Below are 24,464 nucleotides of genomic sequence, written 5' to 3'. Positions count from 1 at the left end.
TCATATGTTACTGTAATTTAAAATTTAATATAACCGAATAAATAAACATGATCGGCGGTACACGAAACAATGCGAAGGAACATTCTAAGAGTTTCACTACATCAGGAAATAGCCTTGGTTTTGGTGTAATGGTTTTTGATATTCTTAGTGTTATAACAGTGTTTTACAGTGTACTTAATACTTAATGCAATGTACTAATAATGTACTTTGTGCAATAAATAAGTTCTTATAAGTATTGCAATTGCGAATAATAAATAAAAATTTAATAAATTTCAAAAGTTTGTTTACATTTTAATATTTCTGATTGATATTTAGATACAATAAAAATATTTTATTACTCTCTTAGTATGATTTCTGGTTTAAAATTAACATCAGTCGCGTACAAAATCCAGACGGGACTTTAATGTCCTAAATTAAAAATTTTATAAAAAAAAGAAAATAATATAAAATATTTAAAAAAAATGTCAAAGTGTGAGACAGCGGAGAAGGCAGTGAAGGAGATGGACTGATTCGGTGGAGTCTGATTTTTTTGCAATTAATGAAAAGAATCGGAGATCAATGATAAATCGGAAGTAGTTATGGAGAAATCTTTAGAGCAAGGCATTGGCCCACATTGATGAGGATATTTTTTTAATAAATGGGATAAAACGTTTTACTATACCTTTCCCTTATATAGTGTGTGAAATATTTAGTTCATCTAATGAAATTCCATTCACTTTAACGAAGTATTGGAGGAATTAATATTATTTAGGGAACTTTTAAAACGTGTTCGTGTGAATCATTTTCACGTATGAGTGTGAATACGCGTTGTGGAAACTCGTTCGACCCTAATCTAAGCAGAGGTTCTAGTATCTTAAATGAATATTTAAAGTACTTGCTCATTAGGATAAAACAGTCTTTTGTGTCTAGACGATGAAAAGTTGGAATATCTCCAACAGAAAGTCACACTCTCGCACACATAATTAGCTCTCTTCCACAAAATAGGAGCGCTGAGGTCGAACAATTTTTCTGAAATGCTTTTCATTTCTTTCTCCTCTTCTTTCCATCTGCACGAGGCTATCTTTCTTCACTATTGCTATTTAATGAAATAATCATTCAAAATATGCCCCGGGGGAAAATACTTCAAGTAATGATGATGCATGGTCGACAATTTGAAGTGGATACATTAATTAGTCTGAGATCTCGTATATTGATCTTGTTAAGTTTTGGATCTTTAAGTGTATTAGAATAATCTTAATGAAATGTGTGCATACTATAATCATTATATTGAAATTCCAATAGATTATATTAAAGGTAGTGAAATCTGTTTAAAATTCATACTCACAATATTAATCGTACAGAATTTCATTTACATTATATTGATCACACTGAGGTACGAATCTGTGTGCACATAGTGATCACATTGAGATACGAATATGTGTACATATAGTGATCACATTGAAATACGAATCTGTGTACATATAGTGATCACATTGAGATACGAATCTGTGTGCACATAGTAATCACATTGAGATACGAATCTGTGTGTACATAGTGATCACATTGAGATACGAATCTGTGTGCACATAGTGATCACATTGAGATACGAATCTGTGTGTATATAGTGATCACACTGAGATACGAAATTGTGTGCACATAGTGATCACATTGAGGTCCTGTTTATTAATGACATAATTTTTTTAAAATTTGTAACTGTAGTCAAAGTACAGTGCTTTTTCAAAACCTAAAATGGTAGGTAAAAGAAATAAATAATCACTCTTTGCAAAAAATATGTACTACAAATTAAAATTAAATCCTGAAGATCTTATATATACGAGTATATATATATATATATATATATATATATATATATATATATATATATATATATATATATATATATATATATATATGGAATACTTTTTACTGCTGAGCATTAGTGGATAGGAAAAAAAGAACTAAAATCATATTCGACTACTTTTTACTATTTGAAATACTGATATTGATCTTTCCAACTTATAGATTGTTCACTTAACTTTAGGATTATAATAAATACACTTCTTGGTATTTCCATCTTGAAATGAAAAAGGAAAGAAATCCCATAGATCAAACATTCCTCCAGAGGGGATTTCGAAATGATGCTCTCTATTTGACGCTAGACTGAGCATCATGTCCCATATAAGGATCGATATCCCCCATATATACAATATATTTATGCCTTCATTGACTGAGTACTTTTTCTTCTATGATTATTTCCGTTGGCGAATTCCCCAAGAAACATAAATAATGCATCGAAAATATTGGGACTTATAAGTCACCTTGTCCCCAAACGTTCTTTTGAAGAAATGTTCAAAGACATGGGATTGATAAAGTAATGTAAAGAAAAGAATGAACACGTTAATAAAAAACTACATATTATATATGTCGTAAGCTAACTTTATTTTATTTCATTGCCGGACCATTTTTAGGTTTGCAGCTATCAATGTTCAAATTTTGTTGTCTCTTAGCTTTGAGCCCAACTCAGCAGACAAGGGAACTACCGGATCCCGTATTGGTACAAACTAGCTCCACAGAAGACTTTTTGATAACACTAACCCTCAATTGCGTTACACGGGGAGGAAAACCTCCCACTGTTAGCGTAAGGAAAAGAGGATTTTTACCCATGATCCATCTACCCATGAAGATATGTCACATCAGCACTGTGGCGATGCGAGCCGGAAATCAGAGTTTAAATCGATCAGCCGTTGCTGAGATTCAAACCTCAGTCACCTCATTAGGTGGCAAACGCTCCTCAGCTGCTCCTTGTAAGCTAATTAGAAATTCCGGGTGTTTGCAAAAAGTATCCATCATTTTACAATGCATTAAGCTGACTGTAAAAGTCTCCAGTGTTTCTTGATATTTTTTAGGCTTATCAGAATCAGTCCATATGCCTTTAGACTAACTACTAATGACTTGTAAATATATGTGTGATAAATGTGGCATAATTGCAATGAACCTTGTCCTTTGCCTATGCTTTAGATTAAGAGATGGAGATAGTTTTAACTAAATATATAATATTTTTATATACATAATATTTTTATATTAATAATATCATAATGAATAATATTTCAAGAAAGCGAGTGCTGTAAATTGACCATTGACATATTTGTTTTTTAAATAGTGTACCATTACCATGTCATCACTAATCTAAATTTCGTCCGTTATTTCTATTGGAAAACAAGAGATATAAAACTAAAAAAAAAAGGAAAATAAATTAAAAATTTAAGTAGTCTAAAAAGAAAAGAAACTGATAAAAAAACTCTTTACGCCATCTTAACTCAAAGTTCCCTAAAAATTTCACTTTAGGTTTGAAAAACATATTTTCTTTTATTTAGTCAATTTAAAAAATATTTTTTGTTGTGCCCTGCCGTTTCTCTAGGCGTACAAAAGTATTAAATTGCCATTTATTCAAATTTATTTCGAAAAATTCATTAGGATTTAGCATTTTTAGATTGTTTTAACCTTTAATTAAGATTAAAAAACATAGTTTCTTAAACTAAGTTGCTATTTTAAATTTGGCATTAAAAGAAGAACACGTTTTTTAAAATTATTTTAATGCAACTGGATGCACGTTAATACCACATTAAACAATTTCTTAAAAAGCAGTTTTCTTCGAGTCGAATACAATTTAATGTTTGTTTTACGTGAGTAGAAGTTATGGCAGACAGAAAGAGATATTGTTTACGGCCTTCTTTTGCAAAACAATTTTAAATATAAAGAAGAAAAAGAAATGGTTTCAAGTAATGAAAATTCTGCTACATTAAGTTTGAACAATGGCAATGCGTGTACCCCAGGTACAGTCTAAAAAACCTGATGTAACTTTAGAAATGGAAATAACTATTTTATTTCTGTTGAATTTTAGGAAAAAAATAAAGCATTTAACAGTGAAGAAGGAACAAAAAGTTTAACATTACACATCTGCGACAGCGACATAGGATTTGTGATGTCTAGGATATTCTATTGTGGATAATCATGCAAAAAGTCAATTACCTAATAAGCTTATTGAAAAAAAAATACGAAAAAGTTACTTAGTATTTAATCTGATACATGTAACTGCATATTGTGGGTGCATCTATTCAGAAAAAAGCTGTATTTAAACATGCAGAGGATGTTAAGTAATGACCGTTCTTAATATGTATTTTAAAAATTATTGTCAAAAAAGAAGTAAACATATTATGTATAAGGTCACTTAAACATATTATGTATAAGTATAAGGTCACTAGTAAAAAGAACAAATTATCAAAATCTGACAAATTACAAGTAAAAAAGTTGGGACTAAAGATAGCAAAACCAGTTTGATTGCAAGATGAAAAAAAAAATTGATAGATGATTATTAAGAGCACCCCCAACTTTCTTCAGGAAATCAAGCTTGTTCAGAAAATTATCACTCTTTTTTTTCCTCTCCAAATAATCAGCCAGAATTTTTCACCTTTCTTAAATATTAATTTCGCATTCTTTTGACTTTATTTTAGAAGAGGATTTTAAAACTACACAACAAAAAATTTTGAAGTACAGTTTTGTGTTGAAGTGAACTAAGATTTTTTTCACTGTATGTAGTCACAATTTTTATTTACTTCTGTTATAGTTTTATTTATTTTTTAGTTTGTTTACTGACAACATGGAATTTCATTTGCATTAGAATAAATTTAATGGCTTCAATGCAAAAACTATTCCTTTAAAAAAAGCACATTATTTGTTCTTCAGTAAACTTTTATAATTCAGTAATAACTTACATTCATAGATACATTCATATGATGCATAAAAAATATTTTTACGATACAAAATAAACCAAGAATCCTAAATTCAGGCTGCATACATGCAGTATTTCTTAAAATAAAATTAGTTTGTTAACCAACATGTAGCACAGAAAGAATATTAATATCAGTTCGAACTACTATATGTAACAAAATCGATTCAATATTACGAAATCCTTTAATACAATTGAGATCTATGTCAATCCTCTTATGAGAACACAAATATCTTTAATATGCAACTAAAAACATACATGCCATCTATAACAGTAAACGTGATCAGTTTGTCACATCAATTCGACAAAAAGTTTGAAATTACTGGTCTAATATTCAACCATAATCTTGCTCTATCGCTGGGATCGATAGCTAAGCCTCGTTAGGCTTCGATGTCCATCATCATAAATAGAAAACTAAAAATGTTCGCATCTTCTGAAATAATGACTATAATTAAGTAAATTCACTCATTATGTGTAGATGGAGTCTACTGTCATTTTTTTATCACTTTTAACACAAATAAAATCAAAATTTAACCCTTTTTTCCCCTAAAAGCACTCAGGAACGACAGAATTCTCCAGCCTGTTGCCATCCATGGATGGAGTGAATGCAGGAGTTTAGAGTAAACTGTACCAATTATTGGTGTTAAGATTTTACCCCTTAAAAATCATATATAATCAAATCGTGCCTACAGTTTTTGGGCACCAAAACAAAATCTAACGTTAATTTGAGCACCCAAAACAGGTTACAATTTCTTAATACAGAGAAAAAGAAATTACTTAGTATTGAACACTGGCTCTAAGCAGAATAATTAAATGTAGTGAGTTTTCTGTATTTCTTTAATTTTTAATTTTACTTCCATTCCAATCATCGCTGAAAATATATTGTTTGTAGTGAGAGTGAATGAAAAAGGACTTTATCTGGGAGAGAGGGAGAGAAGGTTGGTAAAAAGAAATACTTAAGCTGAAGGAGAAAGCTCGGTCTGCATGTATTTTTCTTGAGAACAGCAGAGAAGAAGTGAAAAAGATTTTTGGAGGAATAGAAAATGTAATTTTAGATCTCTTCTTAAAGCTTTTCTCCCAAACAAATCCGATTTCAAATCAGAAAGTGAAAATGTCTCGACAAAATTCTTTGGATTTAGACTCAGCACTTTTTGAATTTAAAGCTCATTTTTTTAAAGCCTCTTTACCTTTGGGGTGATAATAAGTTTAAACATAGCAGCCAAGCGGAATAAAATTAATTTTCATTGGAGAAATTCATTTTCATTTGCATATTTTTTTTATATTTTATTTTATTTTATAACCGTCGTTGAGCAGACGACCTATTTATTTGGGTTTACGACTACTAATGTTCAACTCCATAGCCTTGTCATTTCGAACCCAATTCAGAAGACAAGGAAACTCATGGATCAAGTATCGGGAGAAATTGGTCTTCATGGAGGACTTTTTGATGGAACTAATCCGCATTTGCGTCGCAAGGAGAGGAAAACCACGAAAACTTCCATGGTTAGCCTGAGGTCAAGGGAATTCTAACCCATGACCCCACTGAGGATATTTTATGTCAGCACTGAGATCGGTGCAAGCCGGATGCAGAATTCGTATCGACCAGCCATCTTTGGGACTCGAACCCGGTTCACTTCAATGAAAGGTGAATGCTTTATCCCCTGATCCATCACGACCCGAATTCATATTTTTAATGCTTTTTGGAGAAGCGGAACATCCTTAATTTCAATTCGATGAAATGTTTCAAGCGTTATTTCCAATTTAACACATCTGTTACAGGTAAGGTATTAAAGTAAGTTATTCTACAAAAACTACGAAACTAATGAGCAGATCAACCAAACTTATTTGTTAAAATTCCAAAAATTTTATATTTCTCAAATTACCTGAGCAATCTGCAAACTACATAGATGATCTACAAATTATCTACTATAGACAATCGTTATTTTTGAAATAAGATCTTTACCGGAACAAACTCAACTTTTTTGTAAGCTTAAATTAACAAAGTGTTATTTATTTTTAGCTTTCGGAAAAAGCAAGATTCTACAACCAAAGAATCAACAATTAGCCGATGAAACCAACTACTTCAAAACTATGATACAAAGAATCAAAATATACAGTAAATAGTATTACAATCAAGGAAAATAACATAATTTCAGTTTATTTTTTAAATATCTGAAGTGTCAAGTCAATAAATGCAATTAAAAATCAACCAATTAGTATATAGATGAAACATTTGTACTTTAACGATACGGAAAACGTTAATGTGTAAACTACCTGAGTAAATTACCGAAACCCCTTGGTTCCGCACTTTAACAGATTACCCTAGTTAATTTTCAGATTCGCTAGGAAATGTGCATAGTAACGACTTTTGAGATTTAGCGGTAACTTATTAACAAAGCTTGTCTACTTATTGTAGTATAAAATTAGCCTCAATCTCTTATTCTGTGGCTCGGACAAGACATTCGACACCTAAGTTATAAAACATAATAAAGTAAACCAACTTTAAATATGTTTGCTGAAATGATTAATTTTAAACCTTAGTTTGAAATTTCCGTTTTAGATCCTGCGCCTATATTATAATGAACTTAGAACCAAAAATTCATATATAGTAGATTTATATATACCAACTGGTGGCCAACGAAGCCTTTTTTTGTGGCCCGCGAACTAAAATATATTAGATGTCTCTTTTTTGCCGACAATTTTCGTAAAAAATCTATATGGGTTTTAAGTACTTTTAAGTTTTATATATCTTAACAATTTGATATCTGTTGCACATTAGTTGTTTAATACATAGGTGCACATTGAAGTTACTTTAGCCAGAATTTTTTAATATGTAATTAAATATTTATAATCTTATTCTTATTGTGCCCTACAAAGTATTTATTTCCATATTTTAAATTAATCAATATTAAATTTTTTTTTGCATTACAGTAAACTTTATCATGTGTAAAGTAATAATTTAACCTTAAATGGTTAAGAAACTGAGGGATTACATGGGCAGCGAAGCCTATTATTGCTTTTATAAATGGTTTTAAATTTAAAATCTTACAATTTTAGTCTGATTCTGCTGGACATAAATAGGAGTTTAAAGGCAAAATTATCCAGGTCCGGTTATCGGTACTCTATAAAAACTGTGGTACTCTATGAAAACTGGTACTCTATGAAAACTAATCCCCATCCGAATTCGGTGTTGAGAAACTCTTACGAAATTTGTGAATGATTACTTTATTTCAAGTTAATACGTTCAGCGTGACTGACTGTGAAGCCAGTGGCTGCGGGTTCGAATCCCTCTCAGTACATGAATGTTTTCCTCTCTGTTTGTTGCTCTCTGTTGTGTGAATGTGGCCCACCTTATAAACGGGTATCTGTGGCAGCGGGTAATGTTCAGTGCCTGCCGTTTAAAAAAAGGTTAATACGGTACCGAGCGCTCTTACACACGTCAAAGGTTGTAGATAAATTTCAACACCAATAATTCATAAGGCTTACACCAATCTGCAGCTCATTGGTGAAGAAAGTTGCGATTTTCGGAGCTCCGTAAATTGGGCAAATAATTGATGTGTATTTCAACTATTTAAGTAAATTCTTGTGTTAAATGATGGTAGGGCATATTTTAAGTGTATAATAAATGCTTTTTAACTATTATTTGATGTTTAAAGGCGAATAATTGTGCAATTTCAAGATTTTGACAGTGTGCCGGTGTTTCGCTTGCATGAGTTCTTCTAATCGGATTTAATTGACAAACTGGTAATAGCCTTTTGAATGTCGAATAAGTTTCAATCTTATTTAATGATAGGTGAAATATATTTATTGTGATCGATATTAAGTAATTTCAGTCTTCTTATAGGATTTACTTGACAAACTACTTTTATAAATCATTATAAAACGCATGTATGTTTTTGATAGTATAATAAGGTTTATGTTCTCATCCTAGATCATAAATCAGTAAATTGTATAAAATATCACTAAAATAGTTAATTTTTATTCTCTTCTGTCTTGTTTAAACTCATATTAATATTCCGCCTGTGCCGTGTGTATGTTTGATTATTACACTAATTTTTCTTTAGGAAATAATGTACATATACATCATAAACTTATGATCTTTGCTTTAGATTGTATCGTAACAGTAATTTAACTGATTCTAATGTGTATCATATCTTTTGCACACCGTAGTATCGAATTAAAAATACTGTTTTTCTTTAAACCATGCGGAATACCGTAACAATAACCGATGAAAAAGCGATCAAGAAACAAAATAGATTTGAATTAGACTCTGCAAATTGAGCGTGTGAAAAAGTGATGATTCAAACGTACGATTCTAAATTTTTCACATTCTATTCTTCAAGGAAAGAAAAATGAATTTTTTCATTGTATTCCGAAACCTCCGGGTGCCGCAGACTCTGCACCCCTAAACACCACTTTGGTGTAAAGTAGTGACCACCCTTTTTGGTGAAAAACAGAAAATTAGAAACATACACGAAATTTTTTTACAGTGAAGCTATAAAAACTAAAGTTTCAGGATGTAGACATTCAAGGAAGCACACTTTCGACAAGAAATATGCTATCGAATTTTTGCTAAACTAGTGGGCTGCACCCCCTGCTCGCCAACCCCCGAAAATTGCTACGCAATCTTATATGGTTTGCTTCGCAAACCAAGCTCGTTTCGCTCGCTACTAACTTGGGTACATTACAAATACACAAAATTCTAAGAATTCAAAACAATCATTCAAATCCATATAACAAAATTTTTTTTAAAAAAAATTACATCTTTTTAGTAAATACTAAGTCATTAAAAAAAATTTAAATTCAAATAAATGACGTGTAATTCGTTAAACCTATTAGAAATGTGCTATAGTATAAAATCCTAAAGCGTAACAGCACGACTGAGACTCATTTTTCAATGAATAACTAATAACAATAATAAGACAAATGAATTCGTGATATAAATCAAAAATCGTCAAATATATTTGTAATATATAAATTCGCGAAAAAAACGCTTTCGACAAAATACTGAAATAGAGATCTATCGACAAAGACTACTCACTTCTGCCTAGCTTAAGGTTATTTCAGTTTCCGTTTTTAAAAGAGCTATATGTTGATCCATCTCAGTTAGATTTGGCATGTGACATTTTTAGCGGCAAACATTGGTCGATTTTCTAGCGTTGCCATTCGGGGAGTTGAAATGAGGCTTTTTTTTGTCGCCGTGTAAGAGAAATATATATATAGATACACTTTTAAGGAATTACGCTTTCGACAAGAAATATGCTATCGAATTTTTGTTAAATTCACTTTTAAGGAAATACGCTTTCGACAAGAAATATGATATCGAATTTTTGTTAAATACACTTTTAAGAAAATACTCTTTTGACAAGAAATACGCAATTAACTTTTTGAGATTTGAGAAACACGCCTAGTAAAATACATTTTCGATAAAACAGTAGCACCGCACTCTCATCTAAATTTTGTAAAACTTTTTCGTAAGTAATTTGTTAGTTTCATAACGGATACGATTTAATGACAACTACAAAATAACTGCTACGGAAAAAAAACATTGTTTATCTCTAATATCAATTCGTACATCTCTTAACCTTTCTCGTTTGCTTTATTTTATTTTTTAAAATGAAGCCTCATCGATAAAACTTAATGCATATACGTATTGCACTAAAAACAGAAGAAACTCCGACTGAGTATTTTCTGCAAGATTAATGTCATGGAAAGAAATCTGAGAAATTGTATTTGTGTTTGTAAATGTAACAACTTTAAAATAAATAGGTAAACAAGCAAAGAATTAAAAAGAAAATGCTCGATTTTGAATGAGGGAAAGTTGCATCCCTATTTTTTTACAACCTTGAGATTTAATTTTGGAACCAGGACAGAGGGGTAAAATGTAGAGCAACTTCGTAATTCTCTCCTGTTGCCATCTTTTGGATTACGACCACGAAACGGTTGGCGTCTCCAAGCAAAACAAATCTGTTACGCATTATGAGTTCACAGAAATTGCAAAACAAATAATCGAAAAAAAATTTGAATTTCTTAGTGTCATGGTGAAACCAAAGCCAATAAAAAAAAATTATTAAGAATTAATAAAAGGGATGTAAAATTTTTTTTGAATAAAAATGTACAAGAAGGGCAGTACATTGTTTTAGTAATAAATGCGAAGAATAAAGTCCGGAAATTTAATACATTTCGAGGGTTACATACGCAAAAGTAAAACTTTAATTCTTACTCAACCTAATTGAAGTGAGATAAAATTTAATACATTTCGAGAGTTACAACACAAAAGTAAAATTTCAATTCTTGCTCAACCTAATTGAAGTGAGATAAAATATGATACATTTCGAGAGTTACAACACAAAAGTAAAACTTTAATTCTTACTCAACCTAATTGAAGTGAGATAAAAATATTAAAATAAGACAGTGAAATGTCCACTGGGGCATATTACCCACTGATATACACATTAATGGATATTCTGGGGCATAAAAACTACATATTAATGGATAAAGCATTACTCAACAGAAGAAAAAAATATCCTTTTTCAACTTAAGCAGAATGGAAGTTAATTTTTTTAAATTTAACATTAATTACAGTTCTTAACAGCAAAATATAATTAATTAAATTAACAATATATTTAATCTAAAATTATTAAATTAAAAAAAAAAACATTATTACGAGAAATGAGTTAACTCAAACCAGAATATGTAAAGCAATGCCACACATAGGATTTGGCGTTTTCCAATTATTTTATGAATTTAACTAGAAGATTTAGTAACTATATTATATTGTTTTATCACAAGAAAAATGAATGTATTTAATGTTATGAGTAATCACACAACTTTCTTTATAAACAATGTTAAAAATAAGATGAAAAATATTAAACTGGAGTCAGTTATTGAAACTAAAAGACTCTTAAGGCCTGGTTTCTTAGGACAGGACGCCGTCAGCTGGAAATCAGCGCTAAACTCTGATTGGTCCATTTGTGAGTTTGATAGTATACGTCATCGAACGCTCATCTTGAACTACAATTGCCGTCCAACTCAACTGCAGTTGGATTACAACGTGACGTTAACCACAGAAGCAATGGCGGACAACATCCAACAGCACATTGAAATCAGCCAAGATTTTGATTTTGACATTAAACATAGCTTCTTCATTAAGCATAACACTCTTCATTTAGCTCAGCTATAATGTGTTTTTTCTTGGACAAAGTCATTATTTGTTCTCTAAAACACTGGTCGACAATAACAAAATCAATACAAATTCAAAATAAATATTTGTTTACTTTATTAACGCATGCGCAATGAGAGATAATGTCTGCGTTGGACCGACTGCTTACGCTGAGCTAACAATAAAGTATTTTTTTGGCGTCAACTTTCCGCTGACGCCCAGATAAGGCGCTAGTTCTAAGAAACCAGGCCTTGAGCTAACAAACCAGTATTTTGTTGTAACCAGTATACCAGTATTATTCAGTCTGAGCTAACAAACCAGATAATACAAACCAGTATTTGTTATTATCAAACCAGTACCAGCGGGACGTTGACGTCCCGCTGACGCCCAGATAAGGCGCTTGTCCTAAGAAACCAGACCTTTAAGTACAATAAATTATTTTGTCTCATATCAAAGCAAATCTGTTAGGTATAAGTGCAAAAGAAAAAAAAATGATCTTTTGATTCGGCTGCCTGCAATTATTGAGCAAAAAAAATTATTTTATCTCCTCTCAAATCAAATCTGTTGCTTTTTTACAGAAATTGTCAAATCAACTATGCAAAAACTAATTTTATTTAGATTCGACTTTCTCTAACAAAGGAATGCATTTAACTAGGAAATTTATTTTCTACAATGTTTTATCGTCAAGCAAATAAAAATCAATTAGGTGTTATGAGTAATCAAAGAACTAGCAAAATAAAAAATACAATTCATAAGACTCAAGTTCACTAACTTCATTTTCACCTACTTTGTTACCGTGTATTTCTTTTCTCATTTTTTAACTTTTTATTTTGCATCTATATGTCTTACAACTTTTTTTAGGGCCAAGAACTTAAAATTGTTATAACATTGATATTTATAATTGCATGCATAAAAAAGTTCTATGAATACGATTCTATGATACGGATGTTCTATGATACGGATGAAAAAAGTTCCTAATACGATTTCCAAATAATATTGAAAGTATATAAAATTGTTATTGTAGGATATATAAAATGAGTTAAATCTTTATAAATCGAAGGATTCCCAGACTGTATACATTGTATATTTTTGAAATTCATATAAATACATAGCTAAGCTAAAGCAAGTGTGGAATTTCGAATCAATCTGTTAGTATTTGAGCAAGAGCTGCGAGCAGGGGATTGAACCCCCAAATTAAACAAAATTACAGTGGTTATTTAAGATATAAGTTAATAATTTTTATATAATATAAGAATACTCTTTTTATCATTAACATTTAGAACCAATGGGTGATCAATCGTTCGGAAAAAGTGATAATGTTAGAATTCTAGTTTCCCTATGGCACATAATATTTTATGTAATTTGCTATGTTGGAATCCTGGACAAGACATGGATCATTCTGTGTTCTATCTGTCCTTACTGTGGGAGCAACGTTGGTCCACCTAATAGGGTGCCCCCTGAAAGAGTTGCCAACAAATCCGCCCTAATACGCCTGAATTGACGAAATGTCAACCCAGGTGGGCAATGAAAAAAAAATTCATATACATATTCTTATAACCGTCCTCCTCTGCCAAAAGAGACTTAAAGTTTCATCCCTGCATTAGTCCTTCAACACATAAACACAAGTCCTTCATTTTTCCCCATATGCAAGATTCAGAAATTCTTTAACTATTCTTTTGTTATTGGAGATTACGATTCTGTAGATGGAATATCTGAAAATAGAAACGTTTTCGTCTGCACTGTTATTAAAATCCGTAGAAAATCATGTTTTATTCATTTAATATGCTTGTTTTAGCATTCGTATTGTTATACATACAGGAAAAGTAATATTTCTTGCTGTGTTCTTGCTTTCCTATTCTCCTCTTTCATTCCTTATGGAATTCATCCAGTATTTTTTCCCCGATGGATTTCATCCAAAATAAAGGACGCCAAGTTAGATGAATGTTTGTCATAGCGTAACAATGTCGGCAAAAGTTAAATGCAAAATAGCATTTCCTACCATTAAACTCTAGTGGCATTTGGCGAGATATCACTGTTGTCTTTGCAGTCTCTTTTTCAAGTGCAATTAAAGAAAAATTGCAATTTTTGTAAACATACCTGAAGTGATCCAAACAGAAAAGTAGCAACAACAACAAATCAAAGTTTTTTATGTCTAGTTATTCACTTTTTTACATTTATTCATTTGTGCGAAGTTAATTATTTTTTATTCTCGACTTAAAATGAAATGTTCGATAATCTTTCTGACTTCAAATTAACAAGCAAATCATTCAGTTTCACAGCCATAAATTTTTAATTCGTTCAGCTTATCGACGCAAAAATCAACCATTCAATCAACTTCCCAAACCAAATTCAAACTCATAATCAGCTTCGCGATCTAGGAGCAAATTATTCATAACATAAAATGCCATAGAATTTTTCGTGTCTTGAGTCTGTAAATGCGATAATTTCATTTTTTATTTATAAGCAATCTGCAAAGAAATAGTAAAACAATCTATTTCTGCAACAAAATCCAAGCGCTTCGTATTTCCCATAGATTCCCCAGTGAATTATTTCCCTGACGTCATTAAATCCCAGGAATTAAAGTATCCTTTTCGATTGAAAAAATACATCTGAAATTGCTCGTAATTGTCATTGTATGAGAACAACTTAAATTGCAGAAAGTATGCGGGAAAAAAATGCTAGAAAATTTCATTCATTTATTAATTTATAGATCAAATAATAGCGTTATACCAGAATGTATGACGTGAAGCGACACAAAACAAAAGATAAAGATTTAGTCTATACCCTGTTGCAAGTTAAGAAAAAAACCATTATCCCTGTAGAGAGGAACCGGTTTGCATCAAAGTGACGCCAAGCTCCCAGCTAACGTATATCAACATCGCCAACTCTTGAATCGACGTTGCACAGCCTTTTTTTTTTTGCTTGCCTTCCTAAATCGTGTGAAATGAGGAAATCAAAACTTATCGAATAAAAACTATTTTCTCCCATAAAATTAAAGAATTGCATCATATTTAAATTTTATTGGTATTATTTTTTAAAAATGAAACAGAAAATGCATAACCTTAACCTTTAACCTTTTTATAACCTTTAACCTAAACCTCTAACCTAACTATAACCTTTTTTTAACAATTCTATGATACATGTTGTAAAAGATGGCAATAATTAAATTTATGTCTGACGTGTTTAACTTTTAAAATCTTTTATATTGTTTTGAACGCATAATTGTACAATTTCTTAACGAAATAAAACGGAACTATATGCAGCGGCAAATGATAACTTAAATCCTATACCACAAATGGTCATTTCTTAACTTGCAACAGTGTATGGAATAAGTTTTAATCCAAATATAAATTTTTTTGATGGTCGTCAGTATCCGATTACGAACCGTCAACAATGTTTAACTTTTATGCTTAATAAAAATAATTGAAAAATAGAAACATGTTAATTTTAATATCTCTTTTGTGTAAAGTATTAACTATTTTAAAATTTAAATTATTTAGTTCTATTAATCTTAATTCAAAAACTAGAGGCACAAGATAATGAACAAAGTAATATTTTTAAAAGATATTTTTGTCTTTTTGTATTAAATAAAAGCAAAAAGCGAATATTTTAAGGAAATAAATTATACAGCAAGCAGTTTGAAGACTTCCAAAATTTAATTCAAATAGTTTATTTCTCTCCCCGAATGAAATTCGAGAGAAAGAGAATAAGCATTAGAAAAAGGGTAATAAAATTCATATACGTTCTCAGAAATAAATAGCAAGAAGAAAAAAAATACATTTAATTCTTTTGCAAAATAATAAATGATATTTGAAACATTCGAATGTTAAACATTTTCGGTTTTAAGGTACTTTTTAATACGAAAATAAACATTTGAGAATGTACTGAAATAATAAAAAAGTTGTATAAACGAACAAATATGAACAGGCAGTTTCAACAAAATCTAAAATTCGAAAAAATACTAAGGAAATAGAATAACGAATAAACGATTTTAAAAAAATTCTAATTATTTGTTGATTACATTATATGTTTTGTTTCTTTTTAAAATGGTATTTTAGATTAAAAACATTGCAGACAATTATGCTCATCCTTTCTTTAATACTTGTTTTTTTTGCATAAAAACATTTCGAATTATTTAACGGTACAGTTAAAGTCAATGAATGTTTTAAAGTTATTAGTTTTCTTGAAATAATATAGTAGGAAAGTAATTTTTTAGTAAAACTACTGGCGAATTTCGGTAGGTTTTTTATATTATTATTTACAAAACAAATGAATAATCCCAGCTTTTCAGAAAAACCTAAGATAATATTTTTTAAAAAGACATTTTTAGGAGAAATTCTAAATTTGAAAATTATCCACAACTTTTAAAATATTTTACTTAGCTCAGTTTGATCATATCGAGTTTAGAAAAATCTTGTGTGTTTTAAGCTGTTGCCATTAAAGAAGTTATCTTTTCAATTAAAGCATTGTTTTTATTTTGTTAGGTGTAATCTATCATATTTGAAGCAGATAAAATTTTCCAGATTTTTGACATTTCGAGTTTTTCCTTCAATTATTTATTAATTTAAGTTCTAGTACTGAGAAAAAACCGTTTTTTGTTAGTAAATTTTTTTAAAAACTTCATAAAATTAGTCTAAATGTAACACGAAGATAACAAAAAGAACTGAATCAGTTAAAAGATTAAAAGTGTTGTTCTAAGATGTATACAAAATGGGCATAATTTTTAGATGAGGGCCCTAAAAAAACGAGCTGAAAAGGGAAAATATATAAATTATTTTTCTTCATAAATTATTTATGTATAAATATATATATATAAATATATGTATAAATAAATATATATATATATATATATATATATATATATATATATATATATATATATATATATATATATATATATATATATATATATATATATATATATATATATATATATATATATATATATATATATATATATATATATATATATATATATATATATATATATATATATATATATATATATATATATATATATATATATATATATATGTAAATAAATATGCAAATTATTTTTATATAAATTATATATAAATTACTTATAAAAATAATTAAAATAAATCAAGTTTATAGGTAAAAATAACAAATTAAAAAAAACTAAAAAAATTAAAAGTAAAAATCTTCTAGGGAATGAACTAAATAGGCCAAGTTTTTAGGTGAAGAAAACAAAAAAAAGTGAGAAAAAAAATAAAAGTAGAAATCTTTTATGCAAAATACAAAATAAGCACAGTGTTTTTGATAAAGTCAACAAACAAAACATAAGGCGAGGGGGGAAAAACCTTTCATGACAAATTTTGTTTCACCTGCATTATAAACAGAGAAAAATGTGAGTTGAGATAAAAATGTGAGGATTAAACCATGAAACTTAAAATGAAGTTCAAAAAAGTAATCTTACCTTATTTTGTTTGCATTTGGTTTAAGTTTGACAAGTAGAAGCTTTATATTTTATGCTTGGTTCACCAAAACTCACTATTTTCTATTACTTTAAATTTTGATGTTGTTGTTTCTATTGGCTACTTGCCATGCTTGGTGAAACCAAGCAAATTTAAGGCCTAAGGTGCGTTTCTTGTTTTTCAGTGGCTCCATGTATTGACAAGAATACGATTTCAGCCACACACATGTCACAGCCCTTTTTACAGGGTTGTTTTACATTCATTCATCCACAGATCGTAATTTTGACCTAAACCAGAGAATGATCAATCTCCAATTCAGTGCCCCCAGAGGTATTGATTTTTTATGGGAACTTGGGGGACTTTATGACTCCGAAAGATTTACAGTGCATCAGCATATTTAAAACAAGGGGTTTCTTTGGCCCAGGGGCTCGAACTCCCGTTCTCACTTACACGAGTCCAACATCCTACCAACCAGGCTATCCCAGTTTTACTTACAAATGGTCCCTTACGAAAGGAGGCGAAACAAAAATTGCCATAAAGGGTTTTTCTTGGTTTATACGATGTTAGAATTTACAATCTTAAATTATAGTGAAGCAACTGGTAGCTGTCTGTCCATCCAATTATCTGTAAAATTTACGGTAAATAAAATTTTTTACCTTTACGGTTTTGAAACCGTTTACAACTAGTATGCTTAAAAAGCCTAGATACTAAACTATACCGTTTTTTAATCATTTCCAACTAGCATGGTTTCAAAACCATAAAAAAAAGAAATTTAACAGGACATTGGAGATAGTTTAGCAGCTCTATGGTGCTTCCATCTATGCTTCAGAGAGATTATCGAATTCTAATAGCGCAGGGTTTCAAATGGGAAGTGCCGCACACTGGTAACTCTTCATGTGAAGGGAATGGAGGAAATATTGTGGGGGCGACGCTGTGACTCGAATCCCGTTTTGTCGGTCATGAGACAGACAGATTAGCCATCTCGACCATAATATGTACCTATCTGCAAGGAACTAATTGGCTTCATTAGGTAGAAATAGTTGGTGCGATAAAATTCTAGTTGTTTAACCGTATTAGGGAAAAGCAGTTAATAAACGGTTTTTCTCACACTTAAGAGTTTGAATCTCACCTTATTTTGGTTATTTGACTTTATTGTTTGAGTATGGTAAAATATTACTTAAATAAATTGTTTAGCCATTTTTCCGAGAAATTTCTAACAGTGTAGCGTCTTCTTAATAAGATAAAGGATCAAAAACAAGTCAATGTACAAAACAAGCTAATATTTAGTACGAAGAATGGTTTTTGTTCAATGCCTTTGTATATTAAGTATAGTTTACATCCCTTCCCCTAGCGTTCCAGCATATCTTTTGAAAAACCATGTGCCTATTTTTATATAATTTTCTCTTTTTGTAAACCTACTTAACCTTTTTGAAGCATCCTATATACCTATAGTGAATATTTTATTTATATATAATTATTTTATTATATTCTATACTTGCATTATATCTACGAAATACTTTATAACTACGACTAACTCTAAAAGTATTTAAAAACATTTTTACTGCTTCTATGATGTTATTTATTTTACTTAAGGAATTAATTATTTGTAAATCATCGAAACATGCTCCGTAAGGTTAATTACCTGAATAAAAGAAGATTTAAGCAATTAAAGATCTACTTTCGAACATTCTTTTCGTCGCATCCATCCACAAATTAGAAAGAACTTCTTTGTTTTAGTTACGGAGTTTTGTTGGGGAGAACAAAGGATTTGTCTGACTTAACCGTTTTTTTTTTTACGGATCATCATGATCAAGATCATCATGATGACTTGCTATTTTATTTATTTCATGAAATTTTTGCCACTCGTCCTCCTTTTTTTTGTTGCTCAAAATAGTTCTTACTTTGCGTTAAATGAATCGACATAATAACATACAAAGCATTTTATTAGAATAAAATAAACTGAATTCATTTTGAAGATTTCTTAATCTTCACATCCTCTCCATTTTTCTTGAAATCTGAGATAACATTTGACATTTCTGCACTTTCAAAAGGAAAGTTTTTCAAATCATAATTTATTTACCAAGATTACTTATCCTGATATCAGTACTATTTGCTGTGATGAAAATTTTTTTTAGATTAATTTAAACGTGCCAAAATTAATTAATTTAATTAATTAATTTATTAGTTAAATTTAAACATGCCAAACCTTCTTCGCAAAGCCTGATTTTTCCAATTAAGAATTAAACAATTATTTCTGTTTCTATAATAATAAAATGAAAGGTTTGTTTATGTGCTTATAGGTGTGTCCCTCTTCAGAACTATTTGAGCAAGCTTCTTGAAAGTTAGATAGTAAGGACAAAGCGGAATTTCAGCCCCCGATTCAAAAAATCGCTCTAAAATTTCAGTTAGATCATTCGAGAGAGACGTTACTGAAAACTCGTTGATTGAGATTTTTTTTATTCAAATATTTTAAAGATTGCATGAGTGATATTTGTTAGCTTATAGCTTTCATTAAGATGAAAAGCAATTTTTGCACGTTTTCTAACATTTGTTTTTCATTCGTTAAGTAAGATAAACTCAATGATTAGCATGATCATGATAGCATTGACGGATTAGGTCACCAAATTAGCACTCCTGAATTTATTTTAAGCCACGTATTTATTTTGTTTTTAGTTATGCCTTTAAAACGTGAATCTCTAAAAATAAATAATTAAAAATCAACACTAAATTAAATAAAATAATTAATGTATTAAAGGAAAAAAGTTACTTATTCTTTTAGACGAACCGTGAAAAATAGTAATATTATCAATGACGCTATTGATGCTTAATTGATTTTGGTAATAATCTTTAATTGAAATTAAAGATAGACCATGTTTAAAGCAAACTGATCCGTTTAAGAGGAGTGCTTAGTTAAATGCACATTTAAAAATTATGTATGAAATGTATGCAACCTTAACCTCTTTTTTGCTCCAATTTGAGAAAATATTTCGTATACAAAATGAAAAACGTATGTAGTTAAAATGATAAATTGATATGATAAATTCTATGTAGTTAGCAATTATACATAATTATTATTTCGCTTTCTTACTTGAGTTGTTGAAAATAATTTGTCTTGATAATGAAAAAGTATCATATGAAATATGTTAAGTATATTTCATAATTTAAATTTTTCTTTTGTTTTTCACTTGAATTTAGACAATATTACATATATAAAGTAAAGTAAAAAGAATCGAAAGAAAATTAATAATGTATAAGTAAGTCTACGTAATTAAATTTCGGTGCATTTTTGCTTGAATTGTAGAAAAACTGTCACCTATAAAGACAAAGAAGACCAAAGAAAATTACCTATCTGTATATTTGCTTTGCATACCTATTATTTAATTATTTTACTTCCAACTATTATTCTTAATAGCCAAAAAAGTACGGTCATTCAACATGAAGAAAAATAATCTATGAGTTTCAGTACATCAAGTCAAATTTGAAATAACTCAGAGAAATTACAATACATCAAATTTTACATATTTGGATAAGGATGCAAATATTTTTATTTCTAGTATTTAATTTAGTATGCTAAAAAAACTTAAAGCAGATCTTTTTTTTATCTAGAATTTTCTACCTAAAAGAAAAATGAATACATACTGCTCTTCATAAGAAAAAAAAACTTTTACTTCTGTCTTAATGCATTAATTTTAAAGCGATATAAATAAGGGATAATTCAATGCATCCAATAACATGATTTAAAATAAATATAAATTTATATCTAGTTGCATTATGATTGTTTACAATAATATTACTTTGTAAGCTTCATAGAATATAAATTTTTTACAACGAAAATAAATGAAATTTAAAAAATTTAATACGGATCTCCCATACGAATAAATAAATTTATTTTTGAATCTTAAAATGTTAATTATGATGAAAAATTAATAAGTGATATTGCATATTCAAATGGATAATTTTAGATAAATATAAACTTACTAGTGGGCTGTGCCCCCTGCTCGCTTACGCTCGCTAATCGCTCGTCGTTCTTCAATATGAATTAATTATTTTACATGCGGTTTTCAATGCGTCAATTTTAAAGCAAGATTACTAGATAATATTGAAATACATCCAATAGTGAAATTTCAAATAAATATAAATTTATAACTTGCGCTTAAATTATCTTATAACTATTCTATTTCAATTTAGCATAGCAAAACATCAGATGTTTCTGCGATAACTAAATCGAGATTAAAAAATGTCGATTCGAAAAAAATAATGTTACTTTTGAGTTTTAGTACATCAATATTGAAGCGAAATTTAAAGCTGATATTGATAGTGGTTAGTGGTAAAATGTGATTATTTTTTTTTATTTTAAATAAATATAAATTTACATTTTATGCATTATTACATTATAAATATAAATTTTCATTTTATGCATTATAAATATAAATTTACATTTTATGCATATAAATTTACATTTTATGTCTGTTTAGAACTAATCAACTATGTTACTGAAATCGAAAAATAAAAATTTTTTCGACGAAAAGAGAGATACAAAATGTACAAACTGTTATTCAATGCGAATATAATATTTTACTATAGTTTTTAATATATCAATTTTAAATCAAGATTATTAGATAATATTGCAATACATCCACTTATAAAATTTTAAATAAATATAAATTTATAACTTACCGTTATATTTGCTTACAACTATTTTATTCTAGTCCTAACATAGCAAAATATAAATTTTTAGACAAAAATAAATTGAGATTAATGAATCTTTTCAGTTCTTTTATAAACGAAAAATGAAAACTGCAGAGTTTCAATACATAATTTTAAAAGCTCTGCGTGTTATCAAATATCAATTGAGTGGAGATTTTTAAACAAATCGATCATTTTTATTTTTTTTATGTGAATTGCTTACATTTTATTAGCCATCAAATATATAGTTTAGAAATTTTATTTATTTTTTGGCAATTAATATGATATATTAATTATAAAAATTGATGTACGAAATTGAGAAAATGATTATTTTGATAGCTCAGAATCAAACCTGTTATGCAGCATCATTTTACTAATTTAAAAAAAGTTTGTGAGTAAATTAAGTAAAATAAATTCAAAAACGATGTTTTACATGTTATATTTTATCGAAATGAAAATATCTCAAAGTTAGGGTTTAAAGTTTCTTTTGCATGCATGAAAGGAAGATTTTCGGAATCGTTATTCTTATTTTTTAAATTTAAACTTTTGTTTTTGAATTTATTAAATTATGTTCAGTTATTTTTAGGTTAGCATTCTATTCTATAGAAATAATTTTAATCTTAGCTTATTTCTTTTGGAAAACATTATTTATCATGCAAACATATTTTGGATAACATATATTACGTACATTTAATTACAGTAAAGGATAATAGCTTTAAATGAAAAAATATTCACCTTATTTTACCCCAGCTAAAGGAAAAATTATTTTTTCACCCCCTTAGTCTAGAAAGAAGAAGGTGTACCTTGTCTCTTTCATGGATAAAATAAAAATAGTTCAGAACAGTTGACATTTAATTAGGTGTTTTGCCTGATAATAGTTTCACGATCATTTTTTATTTGATTTTGATTTAATGCAGCAGTTCTTACAAAACCTAAAACTGCTCAATTAAATTATACAAAAACTTATTATAGTGCTTACTTTTCTTAAAATTACATTTAGCCTGTAACTTACGTTCATCAACCTCCTCCAACATTGATTTTGCAATTTTGTTGTAATAAAGCATTAACTGTTTTTTTAATGGGATTTAAACCTAATGAATTTATATCGACAGAACAGTTTTGATAAAATTAAGTGTGATTCAATTATTTTGTTCATAAAATAAGAAGTTCAGTTTTCATAATATTGCGGTGTCAGTTGTTGAATTCGGATTTAACACTTACATTGTATTGGTTATATTATTAAAACATGTTGTTCGAGGGCAATTGTACATAAAACTTATGAAAATGGATTAAATATTTGTAAATGGACTTGAGCATCCTAGCATACTTTTTGCATTTTAATTATTTTTAAACAGTTACTAAAAATATTTATCAAAAAGTAAGTGCTTAGGTTGGGTAATAATATAATTAATACACGTATAACAAAGCATGACAGCACACATTGTAAAATCACTTATATCGTTCCTATCAGAAGTATGTTTTATTCAATTATTTTTCTAACTTTTATACCTCAATGTAGAAAAAAGCAACTATTTATAAAATTAAATTATCAACAAATAGGAGGGAATAACGGATTTAGGTGAAACAGTTGCTTATAAATTAAACTTCGTGTGCTGCTGTTGTTACAATTTGCATAAACTGTGTAACACAACAATAGTTATCTAACAGCCATAACTATTTTATAACCATAATTATCCAATTATCCCAATACCATTGTCAATCAACAACAATCCTATTTCATCATTTGATGTTATTATACACTAAGATCATTTTTAATCACTTTACAACGGGCTTATATTAAATATTTCTGTTTTAATTCAAACTTTTGTTATAACATTTATACTGAAAGTAAAGAGTTCTAGTAGTAAAATAATTGTTTCTATAAGTAAGGAAGTAACAAGGGAATAACAAGTAAAACAATTACGAAGGAAATAAACTTCATGTGCTATCGCTGTTACATGCATAATTAGCAAAACTATCTAAATACTATGCTATCCAAATCAACAACTAGCTTATCATTTTGGAATGCTGTTGTGTGCTTTAAGATCATTTTTAATCGCATTGTATCAAACACTATAGGGGAGAGTGGGGTCAATTGTAACAGGGTACGATTGTAACAGAGCAAAAATTTCGAGTGTCGGGTTTTAGATTTGGTTCTTAGGTGGCGCACAAGGTGTATTTAATAAATCTACATGTACACCCCAGCTGGCAACCATTTCTAGGTACTTTTGAAAGAGTTACATCACAAAAGATATTTTCACGCTACGCAAGTAATTTTTTTTTTATTAGAATATTACATTGTAACAAAGTAATTTTGTTTAAATAAATAAAAATTATTAACCGAATATGTAAGTGGACACCTTAATTAACATTTCAGAAGAAAAAGATTAGTTTAGTTAATTAACTAGCATTGTTT

At 29.0% G+C, this 24,464-nt stretch overlaps 1 protein-coding gene across 8 annotated transcripts in view; it reads right to left on the bottom strand.

Annotated features, from left to right (window-relative positions):
* Stacl (SH3 and cysteine-rich domain-containing protein) overlaps positions 1–24,464 on the bottom strand; it is a 309,612-nt gene that overhangs the window by 157,729 nt on the left and 127,419 nt on the right. The window lies entirely within an intron of this gene.

This window comes from Parasteatoda tepidariorum, chromosome 3 (assembly GCF_982258835.1).
Source record: "Parasteatoda tepidariorum strain Cologne lab strain chromosome 3, Ptep-v5.0, whole genome shotgun sequence".
Taxonomy (NCBI): domain Eukaryota; kingdom Metazoa; phylum Arthropoda; class Arachnida; order Araneae; family Theridiidae; genus Parasteatoda; species Parasteatoda tepidariorum.
The sequence above is the reverse complement of the archived record's forward strand: the minus strand, read 5'-3'. Positions and strand labels throughout refer to the sequence as shown.